The sequence below is a fragment of the Glycine max genome, chromosome 13 (genome assembly GCF_000004515.6).
Source record: "Glycine max cultivar Williams 82 chromosome 13, Glycine_max_v4.0, whole genome shotgun sequence".
Taxonomy (NCBI): Eukaryota; Viridiplantae; Streptophyta; class Magnoliopsida; order Fabales; family Fabaceae; genus Glycine; species Glycine max.
This window is the reverse complement of record NC_038249.2, coordinates 17,309,340-17,330,705: the sequence shown is the minus strand read 5'-3', so window position 1 is coordinate 17,330,705 and position 21,366 is coordinate 17,309,340. Positions and strand designations below refer to the sequence as shown.

Genomic DNA, 21,366 nt, shown 5'->3' with positions numbered 1-21,366 from the left:
AAGGTGAGAATTAAAATTACACATAAATAAAGAGGATTTGAAATTCTCTCTCACGTCTCCTGCGACTCTTCTCTCGCACGTCTCCAGTGACTCTTCTCTCTCATTGACCTCATTTCTCCTCTTTCATGGACCTCACTTCCTCTCCAACGACCCTTTCTCTCACGTGACTCTCGTTCTCCCTTCTAGCCTCGTTCTCCCTCACTCGGTTTGCTCTCTCCGTGGTGGGTTCTTCTCTCTCGCAATGGCTCATTCTCGTTCTCCCTCACATGCTCTGTTCTATTCTCTAGGGTTTTGTTCTCCACACTTTGTTCATCACTTTCTGGTGAGTCTTCTTTTAATTGTATTATGATTTTTTCCTTCAATGTCTCATTTAGGGTTCATCACCCTCTGTAGTGTAGCTGCTTTTTTTGTTGTTGTTTGTTTTTTGTCAATGAAGGGGTTTGTGTTTATTAAACTGGGAGTTATTATCTGTTGAGCTATTTTATGTCACAATTGTCTTATTGGGGGATTGAAAATGTGAATAGGGATTGATGTGCCTTCTTCCCAAATGGTTCTCTGACTTAGGAGCAAAAGAAGGTTTTGTGAATTGTTTGTAAGCATAGTGTGTTTGCTGCCAATTGGTCCAAATTATATGTTTTCATCTTATGTGTGTACCTAGCATTCTACTGACCATTATACGGGTACATTTGGCATGTCTCAAGTTTTTGTGAGCTCCTCTACTAATTGAGTCTCGATTCTCATCCTAATATAGCACACTTGGATAGTGAAACATACAATAGATTATTTAATTCAATCTATAAGGGCTGCTAATAGATTGAATCTAGTTTTTCATTAAAATTTGCTAAGGGCCGCTTGCATTTTTATTATTTAATTCAATCTAGTTGTGTTCTTGTTTGTTGTTTTTTTTTTTCTGCTGGTCTATTTGAATGTCTAGCATGCTTTGGTACTTAGTATAATTTATTCAACCTTAAGTAGAGTCTGCGATATCTGAGATCTCATTACTAAATGTGATATGTGCAACTAGAATATTCACTCAATGTTTGAACTCATTCTAGGAATATGGATGAAGGGAAGATTATGTTCTAAGAATCTGTTTGGTATCCCCCTAAAAGTGAAGTGAGAATTTCAGGAAGAGTTTTTATATACAATTTTTATATATAAAATCATATCTACTTTCATTTTTAAAGACCCTTACCTCTGACCCCAAGAAGTATCAATTAGGAAGGTGAGGTTGCAGGTTCTTGATTAGTTTGAGTGCTAGTTGTTGTTCATTAGAAGAATCAAGAGGTTTAGTTGAAATGGAAAGGGAAGAAAACATCATTAAATATGGTGATTGTCATAACAACAAATTTAAATTTCTATTTATTTTGAGGAGTGATCCATAGCAGATTTTTAATAGTTCAAAGTAGGAAAATGAGTCTGCCTAGCTCGGATATACACACATGCATGTGATGAGACACACACGAGTGAGATTCATGTGCATGTCTAACTTAGCATTAATCATTCAAGTATTCCTTTTTTTCACTGCATCCATATTTTTCTAATGGCATTATATATGATTGAAATTCTTGTTCTATATATGTCAATTTTTTTATACAATTTATTTTATACAACAGAGATCTATTCAACCTCTCTGGATGCTTGCTGGAACCTGCAACTGTGAGTGTCTCTCTTTTCTTGTGTCTTAAAGATTTATGTTTCTGGTCTTTTTGGAGCAATCTTTAAAGTTTGCCATTACATTCTCCTATTATCAACATTCATGACATTTTCATAAAAGAAATATATCATATAATATAAAAAGTCACACTACTGTTGAACAACAACCAAGGAAAAATGCAAGGGTTCACTACTAAAAAAAAAAGGCTTTCTACATCGGTCAATTAACATCGGTTATTGCAAAAACCGATGTTAACAAAAGCGCGGTGGCATTTTTGTAAATAAATGGAGTTACTTAACATCGGTTTTATAAAAACCGATGTTAACTACTTAATGTTAACATCGGTTATTTAAATAACCGATGTTAACATGATGTTAAGATGAATATGTTAACATCGGTTTTGTAAAAACCGATGTTAACTTCATAGTGTTAACATCGGTTTTGACAAAACCGATGTTAAGGAGTTGAACTGAACATCGGTTTTTTGAGAAACCGATGTTACCTTGTAACCGATGTTAACAGATTCATCCTAACATCGGTTATCCTTAAAAAACCGATGTTGATGTTGTTATGTTAATAAGTTAAAACGTGTTGAAATTTCACAACTCGCGTGCTCGAAAACCCTGTTGCACTCTCTCTTCTCTTTCTCCTCTCACCTGAAATCTGTCGGAAACTGCTTGGTCGACACCCACATTGCCCCACATTCATTTCAATACTGTCGAAAACCGCTCGCTGGAACCCACAGAACCTCCTATCGAAGAAAAGTCGAAGAAAACCCTGCATTGCTGCTGGAACTGTGGGTCGAAGAAAACCCTACATTGCTCTTGGAACAGTTGTGGGTGCTCAAAGCTTTCTACGCTGTCAGTTAACAAGGTATGAGCTCTACCTTAGTTTGTTGCTCTTCTTAGTAAGTTCTTAATCAATGCGGTGGCATTGTCCGAAGGTTCTTATCAAATTATTGGGTCATTTTGTCCACTTGGCTAACCATATAAAAGTATCAATAAGAATTGTAATGTGGGGTTTCATTTTGTTGTGGTAGTTGATTATGCTTTACGTGGTTTTCAAGCATGACGAGAGTTACACGCCGAGCAAAGTTTCCATCCGTGCCGGTGATGGTTTTCACAACTTGAAGGTAAATTTTTATTTTATTGGTTTGGGTTTGATTGGGATGATTATGCTTAATTATTTGGTGTTGACTTTGGGAACATTTTTAGGAGATTAAGACCGTGGAACTCGTGAAGCCAACTGGGTGGGTTTATCTATCCTTGTCTAGAGCTGATCCTAGGTAAGTACAATGTTCTTTCTGTATCCAGTTTTTGTTGGTTTAAGTTTGTATCCAGTTTTTGTTGTTTGGAGGCGTGGATTTTTGTTTTCAACGAAATTTTGTGTGCATGTTTTGGTAGATTTCTAACATAGAGTGAAAATGAATTAGTATACTTTTCTTCATTTTTATCCCCGCCACAATCCCACACAGCTGATTTAATCTCCACTTCTGAAAATCTAGCTACAAGACTTTCCTTTTCTCTTTGAGGAAGAGAAGGGAACTGTACACCATCTAGGGTTGGCCTACTAGTATTCTCCTCAGCAAATCTACTTTTGAAATAGTGAAGAGCTGCATTTTTAACACTGCTAGGATCATGCACCCACACGCCATTTATGAAGAGCCCTTGAATAGCATTTCGTCTCCTTCTATGGTTGATCAATCTATGGAAATAATTGGACTTGCTGTCCCCTTCTTTTAACCACCTCACTCTAGCCTTTTGTCTCAACATAGATTCAACTGCATAGGCTGCATTCCAGAGTTGTTCCTGGAATGATTTCTTAATTTTGACTTCATCTTGAGATAAAATTTTGTTGGTGAGACCATCCTCCAAAGCATTCAGCTCCCTCTTAATTTTGACTTCATCTTGATATTGCAAGATATTAATCTCCTCCTTTTGGCTCCCCACTTGATAACTGCTGAACATGTTTTTAGAGATAGTTGTCCTCATCAATTCAGTAAGGCCTTCAGCTGCTATGTTAAATAGGAAAGGTGTAAGGGGGTCTCCCTGCCTTAAGCCTCTCTCGGGCACAAACTCTCTACTTGGGCTGCCATTGATTAAAATTGATATGGTTGCACTAGAAAGCATCCATAAATCCATTTCTCCATCTTTCACAAAACCCATCCTCATCATCATGTAGTTTAGAAATCCCCAAGAGACCGAATCATAAGCTTTTTCAAAGTCAACTTTGAAGACCATGCAAGGATTATTTTTGGATTTAGCTTCAGCTATAACCTCCTTAGCAATCAGCACACCATGAAGAATATGCCTTCCTTTCAGAAAAGCAGTTTGCCTTTCATCAATGAGGTGAGGTAAAACAAGAGCCAGCCTAATAGCTAGGACTTTGGACACTATTTTATAAGCACACCTTATAAGAGAGATGGGTCTATAATCATTAAGAGATTGAGGGTTAATGATCTTGGGGATAAGGGCTATGAAGGAAGCATTGCTTCCTTTGGGGAATATGCCATTAATGAAGAACTCATCCAAGAACCTAATAAAATCAGGTTTTAGAATCTCCCAAAATTGCTTGATAAAATTAAAGTTCAAGCCATCTGGGTCAGGGCTTTTATCTCCACCACAAGCCCACACTGCTGATTTCATTTCCACTTTAGAGAATCTAGCAACAAGGCTTTCCTTCTGCCCTTGGCCAAGGGAGGGAAACTGGACCCCATCCAAGGTTGGCTTAGAGGGATTCTGCTCTGAGAATCTATCTTTAAAATGATTGAAGACTACAATCTTAACACTGCTAGGCTTGTGGACCCACCCACCCTCAATGAACAGACCTTGAAAAGCATTGGCCCTCCTTCTATGATTGATCAATCTGTGGAAATAAGATGAATTTCTATCCCCTTCTCTTAACCACTTCACTCTGGATTTTTGCCTCAGCATGGATTCATAAGCAAGAGCTGCACTCCACAGCTGTTCCTGCAAAGATTTCTTGAGCTCCACTTCAGCTTGGATAAGGTTGAAACATTAAACCAGCCTCTAAGCATTTAGCTCCTTCTTTAAATTCTGGATTTTATTAGCAGTAATAACCCTATTTTGTGAACTCCACTGCCTTATGCTGTCTTTGATGAACTTTAATTTCTGCTTGAGAGCATAACCACCCAAACCACTAGGATGATAATTACCCCAGTTGTGTGCCACCATATTCTGAAAGCCTTTGTCCTTCAGCCACCAATCCATTATCTTGAAAGGTTTAGGCCCCCAATCAATGGTTCTGGACCTCAAAAGGATGGGGCAATGATCAGAAAAATCTCTATCCAGGACAAATTGGGTAGTATCTGGCCATTGGGACAGCACAAATTGGTGAAGTGGGATGATATGGACAAGAAAGAATTATATTGCTTTCTTTTTGTGAAAAAATTATATTGCTGTGAACGATGTTGAAGTAATTTTTGGATTTGGGTGATGGGGGAGCATTGATGAAATCTAATTTTTTATGCAGTGAGTACTAAATGATTCATATTTTAAGGTTGAACTTTTATATCTAATGACAAATAAAGTTAAATAAAATAAATACTCTTAAGGTCTTTAGGTTCAGCTTGCTATCAAATCACCTTGTCTTGTTAGCTACTAATTGCATTTCATATTTTATTAGGCCCTTCCCATGTACTTAGAAAATACGATTCTGCTCCAAAGCTGGTCTGATTGGTGAACAGTCATTGATGTTTTTGAGTTCACTTAAGTTGATATAAAGCTATAAAATTCTTCCTATTATTATTATGATAAGATTTATTGTGCTTCTGTTGACTTTGAAATTATCCTGTGGTGATAGGCATTGTTGAGAAGCCAGAGGTCATTGTTGTTTCAAATTAATTAAAACTGGTCTTGCGGTCATTGCTGGAAAGTGAATTGTGCTGAAGCCTCGAACTCATGTATTTATATGTTTTATTCGAAAACTACTGTCAAATTGTTTGTATGCATTATTGATATACTTTTAGAATTTTTTGATATAGGATCACCAGTTGTTAGTCCTGTACAGCATAAATTGCAATGCCATGAAAGTAGTATTTATTGAAAAATTTAGAAAGTAAATAAGAAATAATGAATTTGCAAGCCCAATACCATTGTTTGGTAGATAAATTGTTGTATTTGTTTGACTAACTTATCTAACATCTAATGAGTATCTGTGAATAGTCCTCCCCTAAAGCTATCTTTGAAATGCAGGTTGTGTTGTTCACACCCACACACACACCCACATACACACACACAACCACAGACACACACACACATACATCCACAGACCCACAGACCTTCCCCCCCCCCCACACACACACACATACACATACATAACCACACACACCCACAGACCTTCCCCCCCCCCCCCCCACACACACACACACATACACATACATAACCACACACACCCACAGACCCACACACACACACACACACACATACACATACATAACCACACACACACACACACACAGCGACACATACATACACATACATAACCACACGCACACACACATACACATACATAACCACACACACACACACAGCGACACACACACACACACACACACACACAGCCACAAACACACAAACACACACAGAAAAACAACCACACACCCACATACACACACACACACACACAGACTGCGACACACACACACACACAGCAGAAAGTTGAAAATACACAAAAAAATTTTGAAGTTATAGCAAAGCACAGGTAAAATCAGTAAATCTGTCTATACCATAGATATTTATGGGGAGGGGAAGAGGACATCAATCCAATTACAACCTTAAGCTGTGGAAAGAAACATCCACGTCAATTTAATTACATTCCATTTAACTAATGTAGTAAATAGAAGGATATGATATGTATCCATCTTCAATATTATTACCTTGAAGAGTTTCTTGCACTCCTTGTACTCCTCTTGATTGACTCAATTCTCTGAAGCCTTATTTGCTCTATAAACTTAGCAATGAACTCATCAGCCTTCTTATCCACTTGTGGTCCTTCATTACCATCTGTTTTTGAACTTTCTCCACCAATAACAGGTGGACCCTTTCCCCTGTCATTGTTCTGAGCAACGGTTCTTCCTCCTTCAACGTCTTGGTCCTCAGTTTCTGTGTCATCGTCGTCATCATCATCGTCAGATTCCACAAGAAGGCTTTCCTTCTCAGCGTTTGAAGACAACATTATAACATAAGTGTTTCAAGACAACATTATAACTTCAGCTTTTCTATTGGAATTGCTTGAAAATCCTTGAGAAATTGTTGACCTATTTAGAGATTGAACATCTGTATCAACACCATCAGCTTCAACTTCTGCATTTCTATTTGAATTTCTTGAAATTTTTTTGAAGGTTGTTGACCTATTTAGATATTGAACATCAGAATCAACATCAACATCAACAGCTTCAACTTCTGCTTTTCTATTCGAATAGCTTGAAAATCTTTTAGAACTCATTGACATGTTCAGAGATTGAACATCAATATCTTCTTCAGATAAGCGAGATTTCAAGCTTCAAATGGGCAAAAGCAGAGGCTTATCCCCACTCTGGTCATCAAAACTAGAATACTTTTGCAACCGTGGAGCCGCAACAACAACCACAGGTTCGTTCCTGTAGTGTTGGCTGCTCCAAGTTTGGACTTTTGTTTCATCAGACTCGACGGGGCTTTCACCGTCGTCCTCGAAAAAAGAAGAAAGCTGAAGGAACCTTGACACAAGAGTTTGTGCAATGTCAAACCTGAAGGAACCACAGACACACCCACACACACACATATACCCAACTACAATAATAAATCATAAGCACCCTTCAAACCCAACATTTTAAATTAGTTACATAATCAACTGCTGATGTCTATATTTGTCTGTAATTGAATTTTACCTTTTGTATGTTCTTGTATGTGATCAGTGTAATTTGCTATATAAACAACTGTTGTTCATGCTGAGTAAACCTTAGATTCCCGTTTGAGACTGAATGTAATGACTCTTGCGGACAGTTTGCTTTAGTCATTGTATTTAGTCTTGAATTGTCCGTTTGGACAGTTTGGGGAGACTGATATTTTTATGTTAGATTCATTTGTGAAGGTTATTATTATTTTCATTAATTTGATTAAATTTTGGTTCAATGCATTTCATATTGTTCTCTGAGTGCATACTTGATTATCGAGAAATTCATTTGACCGATGTCATGTCGTGTACTTGGAGACCAATGCGAAATGCTGCCGAAATTTAGTCAAATTTTTGTAAATAATGGTAACCCTGACGTTTGAAGCTAACATAAAAGACAGTTTTCCTAAATGGGATAGGGTCACACCTATAAATAAAAAAGTGAGATTTTCATGCATGGAATTGCTTAGATGGATCGAAGTTGGATGAATGAAAGTCGCATGAGGCCAGAATATGAGGATGGTGTCGAACAGTTCTTGCAATTTGCTTTAGAAAGAGGTCGACCGAATGAAGAAGGAAAATATTATTGTCCTTGCATCAATTGTTTGAATGGAAGACGATAATTACCCGATGACATATGGGACCATCTATTGTGTGATGGGATTAAGAAGAATTACACGATGTGGATATGGCATGGTGAAGTCACAGACATGCAGAGTGGGTCCCAATCTGAACCGTTTGATGTAGAAATGGGAGATCGATTAGAGGACATGATTCGTGACCTTGGACAAGAGTCTTTCCAGCAAGCACACGCCCCTGTGTATGAAGGATTGCAGAGTGATTCTAAGAAGCCTTTGTATGCAAGGTGCAAGAATTCCTTAACCCTGTTGTCTGTTGTGTTAAGTCTGGTTAATGTGAAGGCCAGGTATGAGTGGAGTGACAAAAGTTTCACCTCACTACTTGAGGTAGTGCACAATCTGCTTCCAGAGGACAACACATTGCCTAAAAGTTACTATAAGGCGAAAAAGATATTGTGTCCGATGGGTATGGAGTATCAGAAGATTCATGCTTTCCCCAATGATTGCATATTGTACAGGCATGAATTCCAAGAAATGTCGAAATGCCCTATCTGTGTGACTTCACGGTACAAAGTGAAGGATGAAGAAGAAAGCAGTTCTGATGAAAACTCGAACAAGGGCCCCCAGTGAAGGTTTTGTGGTATCTTCCAATCATTCCAAGGTTTAAGCGTCTTTTTTCTAATAAGGATGACGCAAAAGACCTTACATGGCATGCAAATAGAAGGATTTCTGATGGAATGGTCCGTCATCCGGCTGATTGCTCACAGTGGAAGAAGATTGATGGTTTGTATCAAGATTTCGGGAAAGAGCCAAGAAATCTTAGACTTGGACTAGCCAGTGATAGAGTGAATCCATATGGCACCTTAAGCACTCAACACAGCTCATGGCCAGTTCTGCTAGTAATTTATAATTTGCCTCCTTGGTTGTGCATGAAGTGAAAATACATGATGTTTCTATGATGATATCGGGCCCAAGATAGCCAGGAAATGACATTGATGTTTATCTAAGTCCGTTGGTTGAAGATCTGAGAAAGTTATGGGACGAGGGGGTTGTAGTGTTTGATGCGTTTCGCAAGGAGACCTTTGAAATGCGTGCAATGCTTTTGTGTACCATTAATGACTTTCCAGCATATGGGAATCTCAGCAGTTACAGTGTTAAGGGTCATCATGCATGCCCCATCTGTGAAGAAAATACAAGTTACATACAACTTAAACATGGGAGAAAAATTGTCTACAGTAGGCATCGCCGCTTTCTAACACCCAATCATCCTTACAGACGACTGAAAAAAGCTTTTAATGGAAGTCAAGAGCATGATATTGCGCCGATACCATTGACTGGTGAGCAGGTATATCAGCGGGTTCAACACCTGAATACTGTATTTGGGAAGACCCAAAAAAAGGATAAAAGTCAGAGTTACATATGGAAGAAGAGGTCCATTTTCTTTGATCTTCCGTACTGGTGTGATCTTGACGTTAGACATTGTATTGATGTTATGCATGTGGAGAAAAATGTTTGTGACAGTGTGATTGGGATGCTCCTTAACATTCAAGGCAAGACGAAGGATGGCTTGAATACCTGTCAAGATCTAGCTGATATAGGTATACGATCACAGTTGCATCCAAGGTCTGATGGGAAGAAAATTTACTTGCCCCCAGCCTGCCATACTTTGTCCAAGAAGGAGAAGATAAGTTTTTGTCAGTGTCTTCGTCGGGTGAAGGTTCCACAAGGAATCTCTTCAAATATTAAGAGCCTTGTGCAGTTGAAGGAGCTTAAGCTTGTAGGGTTAAAGTCTCACGATTGTCACGTGCTCATGCAACAATTGTTAGTCGTGGCTATACGAGACATCTTGCCAAACAAAGTCAGGTTAGCGATAACTCGCATGTGCTTTTTCTTCCATGCTATATGTAGCAAAGTCATTGATCCAGTCAAGTTTGATGAGTTGGAAAATAAGGCCCCAATTATACTGTACCAGTTGGAGATGTATTTTCCCTGCTTTCTTTGACATCATGATTCACTTGATTGCGCATCTGGTCAGAGAAATCAAATGATGTGGTCCTGTTTATCTACGGTGGATGTACCCGGTTGAGTGATACATGAAGATCTTAAAAGGGTATACAAAGAATCTATATCGTCCAGAAGCATCTATTGTTGAGAGGTACATTGCAGAAGAAGCCATTGAATTTTGTTCAGAATACTTAGAGAAGGCTGAACCTGTTGGGCTTCCAAAGTCTCGACATGATGACAGAGTGGGTGGTAAGGGTTCAAGAGGACTGCATGTGATCACTCCAAGTGTAGAAGATTTGTTATAAGCTCACTTGTATGTCTTGAACAACAGTAATAAATTTTTGTCATACATAGTTAAGCATGAAGCTTTAGTCAAATAGAATAATCCGAAAATGTCAAAGAATTGGGTGTTGAAAAAGCATAACAAGACTTTCTGTGATTGGTTTAAAGATACAATCTTTGCAAATGAGAATGCTTCAGAAACATTAAGAAAGCTAGCAGATGGGCCTAAAAGAAATGTTATAACCTGGCAAGGATACGACATAAACAGGTATTCATTTTACACAAAAGCACAAGATGACAAAAGTACAATGCAGAACAGTGGGGTCACCCTAAGGGCTGAATCTCAACACTTTGCAAGTGTCAATGACGCCAATCCCTGTGTAGCTTCCATCCCTTACTTTGGGTTCATTGATGAAATTTGGGAGCTTAACTATGTGAAATTTACGGTATGTGTTTTCAAATGTAAATGGGTTGACAGCAACACCGGTGTGTGCACCGATGATATAGGATTTACGTTGGTAGACCTAAAGAAACTTGGTTACCACAATGACCCTTTCATCATGGCAGAACAAGCTAGACAAGTATTTTACGTGCAAGACCCTTGTGATGAAAGGTGGTGCGTGGTTCTGCAGGGCAAAACAATTGGTGTTAATGTAGAAGATGATGATTCATACATGGACACCTATGTTAGTCCTTTGACCGCTCAAATCACTCCTAACATTGTCGGAGAAGAAGAAGCTGACGACGTTCATGCTAATCGAAATGATCATGATGAAGGAGAATGGATCAACATCGTCTAATGTAATTTTCTGCAGAGACAGAGGTCACCAAAACAAGTAAGTGACAGCTACATTTTTCTTTGATTGAGGCATCGGTATTTTGTTTTAGATGGTATCCTTAAGACTTCTTACAACTCATGTTTGTCGCTAGTTTCATCATCCACCACCATTTTCTTCTCTGTCTTCTCACGTTTATTGTTGTTAAACCCATATTTATGCTTTCTTCCCTTCATGTCTTGTTTTATCAAAACTTTAGCCGAATCTCCTATCTTCAGCATAGTTGAATCTCCTGTCTTATTCTCCAATGACACACTTTGATGGCCTGTATCTCTTTTCTTCATATGTTCTAGTGCTTCAGCTTCAGAATGCATATAACAATCTGAATTTTCCAGTGATCACCAAAGTTTGGTTTATGCTTCTGTGCTGCATTTCGTGCTTCCTCCTTATAAATCTTAGATTTATTCGAGGTTGCACTAGAACGATCAGCACCAATCTGTGCTTCTTCCTCGTCTACCAGCTCAATATCTTTCATTTCAACTTTTGTTTTGTAAATTACAATGTAGTTTACAAAAGCAAAGGTGAAACGAAAGATATTGAGCTGGTAGAGGAGGAACATGCACGGATTGGTGCTAAGGAGTAGGGCACACAGGGATCCTTCGTCCCCCATGGGCGTCAGGATGTTCTTGCCGCTGCTATTGGACGTCCAGAGCACCCTGGACGTGTCCGTGCTGCTGGAGTCGGTGTCACCATCAAGCAATACTTTGGATCGACTCCACGGGCGTCCCGCAGCTCTTCCTCCTTGCCTCCTGACAAATTGCAGCAGCTGACCCAGCAAATCGGGGACCAGCTAGAGGAGTCCATCACAGAGAAAGTCACGCGGCAGGTCATGGCATCCTTCAGCCACATGCAGTCTCAGTTTTAGTCGCAGATGCAATCTCAGGGACTTGCAGTGCCTCCTGACCCTCTGGTTGGTCCCTCCGATCCTCGAGTGAGCACAAAGGGAAGTTGTGTTGATCCCTCAGGAAACGATCCTGAGACGGGTGACTCTGACAGGTGCGGCTTGTACATAGAAGCAGATCCTGCCCGCCTGGTTGCCATGGGGAGAGTTTATGAGGGATCCACTGTTATTCATAACACTCCTTTGCTGCCTGGCCAAGTAAAGGTGAGTGTGGAGGAGGTTACAAATGCAGATGCTCCAGTTCCTGTACCCACTGATGAGGTTTCCTTAGTGGGGCAGACACTTCACACCTTCCTTGCTTGGCCGACACATCTAGTCAAGTCTTTATCACAGCAGATACTTATTGTCCTTACTATATGTTTCTTCTTTTTAAATTAATTCATTAAGCGTGCCTCAAATTAGGCTATTTAACTTTGTTTCATGAACATGTAGCTGTGTCTCCGGCAAAACCACCTCCAAAGCCCGATCCGGAGGTCGATGATCCGCTTTATCTGATGACATTGGCCATCCTAGAGCTTTTCTTGAGGCCTTATTAGGTTAGATGGGATGCCACCGTGTTTGGGGTCTTTAATCCAGATTTCCCCTTCTACATAAAGCACGAAGACCTCTCCGAAATCGCACACGGTGGTCAATGTCTCAGCATATTAGTGTTACAGTTGTGGATTCTATAAGTCATTTTATATTACTTTTAATTACTTAAGTTATTGCTTTCAATACATAAATATTTAACTTTGACTTAACATAAACAGGCATCTCACTGAAACATGTATGCGAGTGGGGAATTCTGATATCTATGGATTCCTCGAGCCACAGTCCATTCAGAGGTTTGGGCAATCGCAGTTTGAGTCTGAAAGTTACATAAAGAGTTGGATGCATAGTTCACAAAGCGATGTCTATCTTGGAGCCTACCTAAATGGGTAAGTCACAAAATAACTAAATTTAATTAATATTTACTAATGTACTAACCCATTTTAGGTTCCACTGCAGCGGACACTGGCAGATGGTGGTCATCCTGCCCAAGGAACACCTAGTTGTCTGGTTTTGTTCATTGCATAACAGGTCAAACAACTACCTTAAGGGGATTATTAATAGGTTAATGTTCTTTTCAATACATTTGCATTGTAATACCTCAACGTACAACACCAGTTTTTAATTGTTATTCATCTGGAACAGTGCTTTAAAAGGTCTTGGTGATGCTCCACAGCCTAAATCAAAGGCTTCTGCTAGGTGGATTGTCGTCAAGGTACGTCATTTACTTAAAACTTCCACTTATATATATATTTCTTTATGTGTCTGTACACTAGTTGTTTAATTAATATCCAAATTTCATTATGTATTTAGTGTAATAGACAAAAAGGAAGTACTGAGTGCGGCTACTATGTGATGCACTAGATGTCCACCATCATTTTAGGAACTTTTAGGAATAATTGGGAAGCGGTAAGTTTATTTCAAACAAAATCGATTTATTTATAATTTTTATTACATTATTAACTTATGATTTATTTCATCATGCAGTATTTTAACAATCCTAGACCATTGGAGCCAGAGATATTAAAGGCATTGCGGATTCAGTGGGCACAGTTTTATCTCCGAGTTAGAGATCAGGCCTAGGATTTAGGGACATTGATTTTTTCCTTAGTTTACTTTGGTTTAACATTTTTGACATTTTCTATGTAATATGAACATTGAATTCATTTGATGATTGTTCTTTCTGATAAATCAATTATTTGATGTTTATTATCATTAAAACTGCTTGAAAGCATAATAAAATGTTTATTTACTGTGAATTGGGCTTGAAATTGCATTTGACAAGTACAATTTTGGGTTTACTGTAAAAACAAAAAGTATATATAAAAAAATACTTGAAAACAACATCGGTTACTAACAAAAACCGATGCTAATATGATAAACAACATCGGTTATTTACAAAAACCGATGTCGACATGAACCTTAACATTGGTTGTAATAGACAACCGATGTTAACGTTTGTATATTAACATCGGTTATTTGTGTATAATCGATGTCAGCGTTTGTATTTTAACATCGGCCATCCGTAGATAACCGATGTCAACTCTTGTATATTAACATCGGTTATTTATAAATAACCGATGTGAAAATTTGAATATTAACATCGGTTATCTACAAATAATCGATGTTATACACAAAGAAGTACACCAAATAAGTGTATGCATCATCAACGTTGACATCGATTTTTTAGAAAAACCGATGTTAATGGAATATATTAACATCGGTTATCGTAGGAAACCGATGTTAATATATTACATTAACATCGGTTTTTCTAGAAAATTGATGTTAATATAACATATTAACATCGGTTTTACTGCAAAACCGATGTCAACGTTCATCGTGCGTACACTTTTTTTGTTGTTGTTCATTGTGTTTAACATCGGGTATTCAGAGAACCGATGTTGTCATATATATGTTAACATCAGTTTTACAAAACCGATGTTAACATTGATACATTCAACATCGGTTTTAGAACCGATGTAAAATGTTCTAAATAACCGATGTTGAAAGTGTATTTTCTAATAGTGGTTGAACAATGTATTATCCAATTAACCCATTTTGTTTCCAAATAATTAGTTTGCAAAAGAGAACTATTTTCATTCTGCTCTCTCAAAAGGCTTTAGTTGGGAAAGTTCCTATGTTCTCTAAGAGTTATACTTTCAACAGTTCAGATTTGATATAAACTTTACTATATGATATTTTAAATTTAATCCAATGGTATGAATAGGTATGCTATTCACATGTAATGGTTTTAGAGGATAGTGCGTAGTGCTCTTTGTGTACATTAAATAATTTCTCCTTTTAGAGGCAGCCCTTAACAAGAACAATTAGATTTAAATATTTTTTTATGGATTCGTAGATCCATGTATCCATATCAAGCAAGACCAAATCCAAATAGTTTTACTGGAGTTATACTGGACATTTTTAAAGATTTTGGTGCGCTTATAATGGGTAACAAAGTTTTCTTTCTTGATTTCTAACTAAGTTACATGGATTTTCTTTATTAAACTAAACGTTTTTACAAGTTAAACATAATGATAGTGCGTTTAGTGAAATGTAAATTAGGTTCTTGTTCACACAGGCAAATCTTATTTTCTTTGTACTCTGGATTCCCCTGTGAATCAATTTACAATATGTTCTTAAACTGTTGTAAATTGCATTTCATATATTTTGAACTTACTCCCTTTGTCTTTTGGTCAATAGTCAAACAAACTGTTATAAGGAGGTAGTATATACATTGAAGTATAAAGAGATTTTATATGATAAGTGTACCAACTTTTATAATAGTCACCTTAAAATTGATATCTATTATGATTTTTAATTAGCTGATAACATAAAAATATTTACACTTACGAAACATAAAAATTAAACTTAATTAGCTGACAACATAGAAGTCTTTACTCTTTACTTAAGTTGATGTACACTAACTAATAATGTGTAAACACATTAAGAAACTAGGTCTCAATATCGATATTGGATTATAACAAAAGATATAGTAGAAAGTAAGTACCGTGAAAATGCCCCTAGATTGTTGTTTTTAATCAAATACACTGTAACCATGTATACAATGCTATTGCCAATCCGAAACAAGACTTTCGTAATGCTTTGGGTATCTCTTATGCCCTTGTTTATGTATATTTTATATGCATAATAGTACTATTTTTTTTATAATTTTTTACATATGCTGAATCTAAAGCACTTCATTATAGAATTAATTAATTAGTACTTTAATTACATACTTTTAATTCTAACAGATAATTTTAACAAATCTTAAAAGTAGTATATCTAAAACTTGTACAATCATATATACCATATCAATCTCATCCCCTTTGCAATTGCCTAAAGTGTATTGGTTGGATCAAAGGGACTAGCAAGTAGCAACAATGATTTGTACGTACGGGATAGGGAACCTTACTAGTATCCGATTTTTATGAATGAAACTTGTATGTGATACATCTATTATCTATCAGCCACAAATCTGTAACAAGTTGGTCGATGCTTCCATATGGAAAAGCCACAGATCATTAATATGAGTGGAATTAAACTTGAATTTCTTAAGCTCCCTATGTCTCGAGTTTAATTTTTTATTACAAGGGTCTAATCAAACCCAAAAAGAAAAAAAAACTTCTTTTTTTGTTGTGTATATATAGTTAAGAGACATTTCTTGTCATCCAATTTATATTCTGCTAAAGTTAACCTCTAGGCTCTTGCTTGTGACAGCCTAATGTAGAAAAATATGGGCATTAAAATTTAGAGCTTATTTACATCTTACATATTTGTTTTAAATCTCAAAATATTATCTTATATCATTATCATGCAGTTTGGATTGAGAAGAAATGGATCCTAGCATAGTTGACACTGCAATGACTTCAAGAAAACGTAAAAGAGAAGAGTATAAGAAGATAATCTTATTAGCTGCTGCTTGTGTTGTTCATATGGTCATTGGTGTAGTGACATGGTATCATAATAATTTTTTTGTTAAGGAACCAACCCGTAATTGGGAACTAGAACGTCATAGCTTCCTTAATCGTCTTTATAGAGGAACAAATAAAGATTGCATTGAACAATTGAGGCTTAGTAAAAATGCATTTTTTAACCTTTGTAGAATTTTACAAGAAAAGGGTGGATTAGTAAGAACAAGAAATGTTCCAACAACTGAAGCAGTAGCAATGTTTTTACATATCCTTACTCACAACCTAAAGTATAGGGTAGTGCAATTTAGTTATTGTAGATCTAAAGAAACCATAAGTAGGCAATTCAATGATGTCTTGAGAGCAGTAATGAAAGTGAGCAAGGACTATTTGAATTTTCAACCTTGTACTTTAGAAGGTGCGGAAGCAAACAAGTGGAGATGGTTTGAGGTAAGTTTATCAATTGTTAGAAGAGATTAGTTAATTATAAAATTTTCTTAGAATCTAAAAAAATTGTCTTGTTTGTAGAGATGTATTGAAGTACTTGATAGGACTCATATTCCGGTTACAGTTTCTCCTGATGAGAGACCTAGATATCGTAATAGAAAGGGTGATGTGTTACCTGGGTGGGAAGGGTCTACAGGAGATTCTCGAGTATTACGAGATGCATTACGTTGTCAAAACAAACTTGAAATTCCAACTAGTAATATTTCTTAGAAGTAATTTTTTTTTTTTGGGTCTAGTTTAAGTCTATGTTTGTTATTTTAAACATTGTAGGTAAGTATTTTCTTGTGGATGCGGGATATACCAATGGTCCGGGATTTTTAGCACCATATCGAGGGACTAGATATCATCTCAAAGAGTGGATTGGAAACACCCCTCAAAGTTACAAGGAGTTATTTAATCTTCGTCATGCAAGTGCCCGAAATGTAATAGAAAGGTCAGTTGGGATCTTGAAAAAAAGATGGAGTATATTAAGAACTCCTTCATTTTTTGATATAAAGACACAAATAAGAATTATCAATGCTTGTTTTGTGTTACACAATTTCATAAGAGACGAACAACAAATTGATCAACTTTTAGAAGTTCAAGACTTAGAATTCTTATCTGTTGTTGATGAAGAATTTGTCCATCAATCAAGGGAAGGAGTTCAAAATAATGTCATAGATGATATCACAACTATTCAAACTACCGAGGAATGGACAAGATTTCGAGATACATTAGCTATGAATATATTTGCTAACTATCAAGTTAGGAGAAACTTTGCTTAGGGATAGTTCTTTTTTAAATGTAATTTGCTATTGCAGGCAAACTTTGTGTGCTTTGTTACTATTGTACTTTTCTATTGAAGATAGACTTTTATGTACTTTGCTATTGCATAAAAACTTTGCTTGAAATATTTTCTATGATTGTGTAGTGGACCAGTCAAATGAATAAAGTAGGTTATATCTAATATTTGTCATGTGCAGGTTGAATAAGTTGAATAAGTGACATTAACTTCAATGGAGTCATCTAATGAAAAAATGATGGACAAAAGAAAATTTTTAGGAAAAAATGATGAGGAAACAAGAAGTTATTTTACATGGAATTTGGAAATGGAACGTGTATTGGCCGATGTACTTAGAGATCAAAGGAATTTGGGCAACAAGGGTGATGGAGGTTGGAAAAGGTCAGCATTGAATGTTGCAGCCGCAATGTTGTCTACAAGCTTCAATGTTAATGTCTCATAAGATAATGTCAAAAACCGTATCAAATTATGGAGATCGTGGTATGGCATTGTAAGTGACATCCTTGGCCAGAGTGGATTTGATTGGGATGGCACTAAGCACATGATCACAGTTGAGAATGAAAATGCTTGGAATGAATATTGCACTGTAAGTATTCTTTAATATGTTACTATTTGTTATTCCAAGTAGATTGGATTTAACTTTTTTTTCAGTCGCATATATCGGCTAAACCGTTTCGATTCGAGGTGATTCAAAATTGGGATGATAGAGTGGATTTGTGTGCTAAAGATAGAGCCACCGGTCATGGAGCTGAAACTGCTATGGATGCTGATGAAGCGATGAGTAGAGAAATAAATGAAGTGGAATTCATGGGGTTAGGTGCTACTGCCATAGATTTAGAAGAACCAAACTCTAATAAAAAAGGAAAAAGACAAGGTTCGACTTCGTCTCACACACATCCTCACAAGAGAAAGATGAGAGAAAAAGAAGGAATAGCAGCTTCTTTGGATAAAATGACCAACTCTTTTAACCGAACAAATGGATGGTAAAGGTGATGATGAAGATATTCAAGAAGTATTAGCTTTGATACCAGATCTTAATAGACAACAATGGGCTAAAGCTATTAAATGGTTAGCTGACGATCCAAAGCAGTTAGCTATTGTGAAAGTCCTTCCAATTCACCAAAAGACAAATTATGTTTTAACACATCTTGGAGAATGAAACTTGGTGAGTAACCTTTTGTCTACATTTCCCATTTCAACTTTCAAATTATAAATTTGTGTCTTTTTTATGCCTAATTGAGCTCATATTTTCACTATAGTTATTTGTCTTTCCTCTTCTGACTTATATTATCTTGTTTCTTCTCCCCTAAATGACAGCATTGGATGTTAATTATTCAGGTTCATTGACCTTTTACACTTGATGATGAATGAAGATTAAGGAATGATGAACATTGTTTTTTTTTTTAATTTGGACCTTGTAATTCTTGTTTAAGATCTTTGTTTGGAACTTGATTAATTAGGACCTTGTAATGCTTGTGTTGATTCGTGTTTATATGTTGGTGCGTTATTAACAATTTGAATTTTCTTCCCGTACTAACAATGAAATTAATATCATTTAAATTTTGTACGAGATAATTGTTTTTAAATTACATAATTATTTAATTTTAATATGTTTTTAAAAATTATTGCAATACTAGGTAATTAATTTTTTTAACAAGAATAAAGAATTACATATTATTCATCTTTTAATTTTGCAGTATTGTTTAATCCAAGTTTTTTTTTGTGTTACTACAAGAATATTGTATAAGATTCAAAATTGTTTAGCATTAAAATTATTTTGATTATTTAATTATTAAATATTTAAAAAATTTATTATTATATATTTTATAACATTAAATTTATTTTGAACATTTAACTATTTAAAAAATGACTCATGTTTATTTTCATTCAATATTAAAATTTTAATTTTTAAATAAATATTTAAAAATGGAAAATTTGAATTTCATTGAAATTGAATTACTTTGTCCAAACAAGGAAATTAAAATACAAGAAATTGAATTGCCTCATCCAAACAAAATATTTACAAAATGAAAGGAATTTAAATCAAGGCAATCAAAATGCTATGAATTTGAATTTCCTAGAAATTTTTAAATTCCCCATCCAAACACATAGTAAGAGTCTTATTTAAACAAGTTGGATCATCTTCCTCATTCACAACTTTAAGGAATACTGAGGCCACATCCTCTAAACCCCCCTCTTCCAGCACATCTCTGAAATTCTGAGTTTCTGAAATTTCTATTATGTAGTTCATAGTTACTTGGTATTGAGATTGAAATTTTAAAGGAGCAAAGTGACTTTCGTTCTATGCAAAGTAAGAAACGTAAACAAATTAATATTAAAGTTTCATCCACTGTCTGCAGTGCCTTCGAAATTATTTCAATGAATCAATCTCTTAGAAAATTTATCTTATTTTTTTTAATAAGATCCCTTTTAAAAATTTTAAGCTATGCATACACTTCAAATATTGCCATATATATAACTGAGGCACTATTTTAAAGACGCTTCCAATTTTTATATCAACATTTTGCCTATGTTGTAAATATCCTGACTTCTAATGAGCCAACACCTTACCTTTTGCATCGGTTTGGTGAGAACATGACAAGGGTGTTGTTAGGTGCACCCAACATTATGACTGGTGCACCCAACATTTTAAGTGAATAGGCGAAAATGTCCTTCTCTTAAAATATAAAACATGTACACCCAACATTGTTCACTCATTTCGTACATTCCTCTTACTTGCGTCATTTGGTTGTTTTCGCGATGAGGTTCAAGCTTCTTCTCCTCCCGGCGCTATTTGCTTTCCTTGGAGGTTCGTTTGCCGCGCATTGGGTGCTTCGTTGTTGGCATTGAGGACCTTGAAATCATGCTTAGTTCTCATGACACAACCGCAACGAGAAGGATTCTTGCCAGCATAATGTACACGCTCATACTCAGCAGCGATTTGATTTAAAACATACCTTGAAACCATGCTAAGAAGCCTCTTGTATAAGGTAACTTTAAAAACATGTTCAACCACATGCGTACTTGTTTCAAAGGATGTTTTAATTTCAGTGTGTTGCAGCGTGATCATGTTGTTCATGACATCCCAAATACTACATAAGTCTCCAAGGCTATTCTGTAATACTCTTTTTAAAGCCCAATGAGCAGATTCAACCTTACATTTGAAATACACAAAAAATAATAAACAAATATAATAATTAAAATCCATCAATTCATCAACCATAATAGAAAAACTTGAACATTTTCATACTTGTTTGTTATTGTGTTTCCTAAGTGCATCACCTTATTCATCTAGGTTGTAACAAATTTTTCCTTGTGGGAGATTATCTATGTTTCGTTAACATAGTCAACAAACATTGGCCAGGGTGAACAAGCAATTCAAACTTCTTAAGGCAATCATCAAACTGATGTTCCGAAGGACAATCAACCAAACTTTCTCAGACATCTATCACATACTCCCAAGCATTTTTTTTGACAAATTAGGGATTT

The 21,366-nt window shown here is 36.2% G+C and overlaps 1 long non-coding RNA gene across 1 annotated transcript; it reads left to right on the top strand.

Annotated features, from left to right (window-relative positions):
* The first annotated feature begins 77 nt into the window (after positions 1 to 77).
* Positions 78 to 16,637, top strand: LOC121173388 (uncharacterized). The gene is made up of 3 exons (XR_005888144.1): positions 78 to 322; positions 1,617 to 1,659; positions 16,499 to 16,637. It is a non-coding gene; the product is annotated as an uncharacterized lncRNA (long non-coding RNA).
* The last annotated feature ends 4,729 nt before the right edge of the window (positions 16,638 to 21,366 follow it).